Source organism: Sorex araneus, chromosome X (genome assembly GCF_027595985.1).
Source record: "Sorex araneus isolate mSorAra2 chromosome X, mSorAra2.pri, whole genome shotgun sequence".
NCBI lineage: Eukaryota > Metazoa > Chordata > Mammalia > Eulipotyphla > Soricidae > Sorex > Sorex araneus.
Window position 1 is genome coordinate 98,077,509 of NC_073313.1, and position 4,805 is coordinate 98,082,313.

At 41.4% G+C, this 4,805-nt stretch overlaps 1 pseudogene; it reads right to left on the reverse strand.

The window, feature by feature from the left end:
* Nucleotides 1-2,206: 2,206 nt before the first annotated feature.
* Nucleotides 2,207-3,703, reverse strand: LOC105942866 (lissencephaly-1 homolog A-like; annotated as a pseudogene).
* Between the last annotated feature and the right edge of the window lie 1,102 nt (nucleotides 3,704-4,805).

Here is a 4,805-nt window from a genome sequence, read left to right on the forward strand (position 1 = left end):
GTTCGTCCAAACGTGTGAAGCATGGTCTTGAGCATGGCTGTGACTGGGTTCTGGAGGTTTTCAGCTGCCAGGGTTCTACTTGGAATGGGGATAGAAACTCAACCCACCCCCTCCGAGGGGGCCCCAGTGAAGACAGCCTGGTGCAGGGGCAGGAGATTCTGCCAAAACTCAGATTATTGTGTTGAGAAATTAAGTTCACATTTCTCCATTTCACTAAAACAGACATACCTTTTTCAATATTTGTCATTTTTAAATGTACATTGCATACCCTAAATGTCATTGAAGACAAATAATAGTTTATACCATAACACCCTTGATGTAAGATTAAATTCAAAATAATTTAATCTTCTAAATAAGTCACATTACTGTACAATCTCATGTAAGGAGAATACAACTAGAGGTCTATCTAATGTGGAAAATGATCTGCTATTAGCATCTGAGATATGCATTCATTTCCTCACAAAAATGTACAAATGTACAAATGAGCATTTCCTTAACAGACTTCCAAAACAAATTCTTTTTTAAAAATGTTATTGAATCACTGTGAGATAGTTACAAGCTTTCATGTTTGGGTTACAATCACACAATGATCGAACACCCATCCCTCCACTAGTGCACATTCCCCACCACCAATATCCCCAGGTATACCTGGGGATATTGGTGGTGGGGAATGTGCACTAGTGATGGACAGACATGGAGAGTATCATGCTAAGTGAAATGAGTCAGAAAGCTAGGGACAGACAGAGAAGGACTGCACTCATTTATGGAGTATAGAATAACATCACATGAGGCTGACACTCAAGGACAGTAGATACAAGGGCCAGGAGGATTGCCCCATAGGTGGCAAATGTTTCTTGACAAAACTTCCAATGTGTAATCCTGAATAATTATACCAATGGTTAAGAAGATTTTATTTTCTTTTATTGTTTAAATTTGGGCCACACTCAACAGTGCTCTGAAACTACTTCTGACTCTGCCGTTAGTGATAACTCCTGGTAGTGCAGGGAGGACAATATGGGATGCCAGGGATGGACCCGGTGTTGTCCATGTGCAAGGCAAGAACCCTACCTGCAGTACTATTTTCAGAGCTCCATCCCCAGAAGATTATTGAATTGTAGCCTTGCTATCAAATATCCTTAAAATGATTTATACTGGGGCTGGAGAGATAGCACAGCAGGTAGGCCATTTGCCTTGCATGCGGCCGACCTGGGTTCAATTCCAAGCATCCCATATGGTCCCCTGAGCACCGCCAGGGGTGGTTCCTGAGTGCAGAGCCAGGAGTGACCCCTGTGCATCTCTGAGTGTGAGCCAAGAAGCAAAAAAAAAAGATTTATAAATGGATTTAAGTGATTTTACATAGATACACACTTCATAAAAAGTTCTTCTAACCACCACTTCACCCACATGAGGCCATAATTAAGGCATGAAAGATAGCAGAAAGGAAAATAGGAATAAATAATTCAATGAAAATAGACATTTTAGTGATTCAGTTTAGTGATCTAGTTCAATTAGTTTAAAAACTACCTTTGTAGAGTGGGTTTGACCAAAGCAGGTCAAGTTTTCTTTTTCAATTTTTACAGGTTTGGAATCGAATAAACCCATCTTAGCTGGGTTAAAAAAATATTCTTATTGAATCACCATATGTTACTAAGTTAAAAAGCTCCTCATGGTTAAGTCTCAGGCATACAATTTTCCAACAAGAATCCCATCACCAGTGTTCATTCCCTCCACCAATGCCCACAGTTTCCTTCCTGTCCCCAGCCTCCTCTATGGTGGGCACTGTTTTCTTTTTCTTTCCACCCTCCTCCCTATTTTATGCAGTTGTTTCCAATACTGTTACTGATTGGATATCAACATGCATGGCACTTCACCTCATTTCAGGACCTAATCCTGGTCCAGATGACCTTTATTCTTGTTGTAGTGATCTAATTCCTGAACTCTCACATCTCCCCCCAGCCCCTCCACTAGTGACAAGTTTCCCACTGAATACCAGTTCTCCTGCTCTTTACTGCCCAGGTTGTTAAAACCTATGGTATTTCTAGACTAAGTATGTAAGTGAACATTTTGAATGTAATGTTTAAGAAGCTTAATCTGCATCCAGATTAATTTATATGTAAGGGCAATTTTTATTTCATTTGAGCCCAACGTGTTAACCGTGATGTGGTGCAATTGTGTCCAGAGGAAACTGGGACAACCCAACTGAGACTCAGTGAGGTTTCTGGAATTCCCATACCTTTATGGTTTGATCAATGTTACCAGTGACCATGGGTTGGAGCGATAGAACAATGGTAGGGTGTTCACCTTTCACGCGACTGACCTGTGTTCGATTCCTCCGCCCCTCTCAGAGAGCCCAGCAAGCTACCGAGAGAATCACGCCTGCATGGCAGAGCCTGGCAAGCTACCCGTGGTGTATTGCATATGCCAAAAACAGTAACAATAAGTCTCACAATGAGAGACGTTACTGGTGCCCCCTCAAACAAATCGATGAGCAACGGGATGACAGTGACAGTGACAGTGACCAGTCACCATATAGCAGGCCATCTTACGAAAATCCAAGAAGAGAATATAATCCTGCACTTTGATGATCTTGATGTATCACCTGTTCTTAAAATTCCATACATATAAGGTTTTGACATCTGCACAGCTCATGATGAAGGTTCCCAGAGGAAGAACGAGGACCCCATGCACCCAGTTATCATGACTCACTAGAGTCATAACGTTCTTGCCAATGCTGACTTTCCACATCTTAATCATCTTATCTCTGCACCCAGATATTATAAAAGGTCCAAGCTGGCCACATTTTTCAGTATCAATACCCAATGCTTCCACAATGGAAGGAAACACACTTTCTGGAATCCAAGAAATGCATTCTACAACATGCTCCTGTTCCTGAAGCTCAGTCCTGCATGGCATAGATGCTAGAACCCAAACACATACAGTGTGGTCATGGGAACAGCCTGCTATCAATGTGCCATCCTGATTGGATCACACTATATGTACTCACTTTGTGTGGCCAGTGAATGTCTTCACACAGTAGCTAGTGTGTATATCCCACATCTTTCTGGTTGCATCCCGTGAGATAGACACTATACTATCTCCATTGGGAATGAAAGTCACCGTAGAAATATTGTGATCATGGCTAAATATCATTCTAATGCAGAGATAATTCTGAAAATCCCAGAGTTTGATGGTTGTATCTGCAAAGCAGGAGGCAAGCTGTTTCCTGCTGAGGTCAAATGAAATATCCTGAACAGAGTCAGTATGGCCTTTCAGTTTGTTCCAAAGCTCCAGTCTCATAATCCGAGGCCTTAACTGTAGCATTTTTTGAGGAAAGAATGTTAACAGTGAATACAAGGTGAAAAATGACTCTAGTCACCAGGCTTTTGTGTCCATTCAATGCACATTTTTTAATAATAAGGGGAGCTCATTCTATCAGATCTTGATTCTGTTCAAAGCACATATTTGCTTTCAGTTCTTCTTTTGCTTGGATTAGTTTTAATTCTAACTCCATAACCTTCTTCTGTAATCAAGTAATGGATTTCCATTTCTTTTCCAAAGGTCCCACAGAATTATCTAATTCTTGATCATATCCAATTCAGCTTCCATTTTAAAAAACAGAATATGCCTGTTAAAAGCCATTTGAACAAAGGTAATCAGCTATGGCTCTACTGAGTTCTCCTCAATGCCTCGGGGTCAGTGCCATGTTCTTAGGAAATACAAATTCCTTTCAAATCCTGATGTATAATCCAATACGCCATTGATTGAATTCTAAACATAATAATTTTTTCTCAGAAATGAGTGCAATATACAATCAAGAGACACCCAACAAATCAGGTTAATTCCATGAGAGTTCTGCACCCAGTCTCAGCAGAGCCTCTTCCTATCCTTGCTTTCATAGAGTAATGAGATACTGCAAGATTTAAAGGGAAAGGATGAAAGACAGAGAAAGAGCAAGGAGGACAGAGCACTAGTTTCAGTCCTGAGAAAGGAATAGGCAGTAAAGCATAGACTCCCAAGATTTTAAAGGACCTAAGACCAGCCCTGATTTCTCTCCTCACACACACCAGACCACTTCCATCCTTCCTTCTCTCACAGCCTAGACTATACCTGATGGTCTCTGCTTCTCTGATCCCTTACTAGGTTTTTCTGTGTCCTAACTTCCCAGCCACAGAAACTCTAAAGCTACTTCTGCCTGGCTCGTCTTAGAAACCCCTCAGCACATGTCCACAAGAGGCCTCTGTAGACATCTGTACCTAAGTGTTCATAGATGTATTAGAGCTCCTGTCTTCTCAGGATGTTTTGTTTCCCTTGTGACCCTGAGGATACTGCCCCATCCAGGAATCCTCACTGGCCTTTGAGGCTCAAGCCTGCAGTCAGCCTCCTCACCATGGCACCCAAAGTTTTGTGACTGTGACATCACTAAACATGTTTCCATGAGCCCTCCTGCTATGGTTACAGGTGGGTGCTCAAACTTAAAGGGAACACCCTTCTCTTCCCACCAGAGGGACTTTGTCCTCTATAGGACAAGAGGCTTTAAAGTCAAATAAAATCATAAATGTCCTTAGTTCTTAAGGAATTCAACATGAAAGTTGGACAAAAGACTCAGCTGGACAAAACACTCACTTGAGGTTTTCTTTGGATGCTAATGAGGAAATGATGTCAATATTGCCTGAAACACAATATTTTTGCCATGAAATCTAGTGCAGTATAGGAATATCTGCACATCAAGAGGTCATTGGTCTGCCACTGGATCTCCAACTGGTAGAATCTAACCAAATTTGAGATCCTATTGAACCCTGACATCT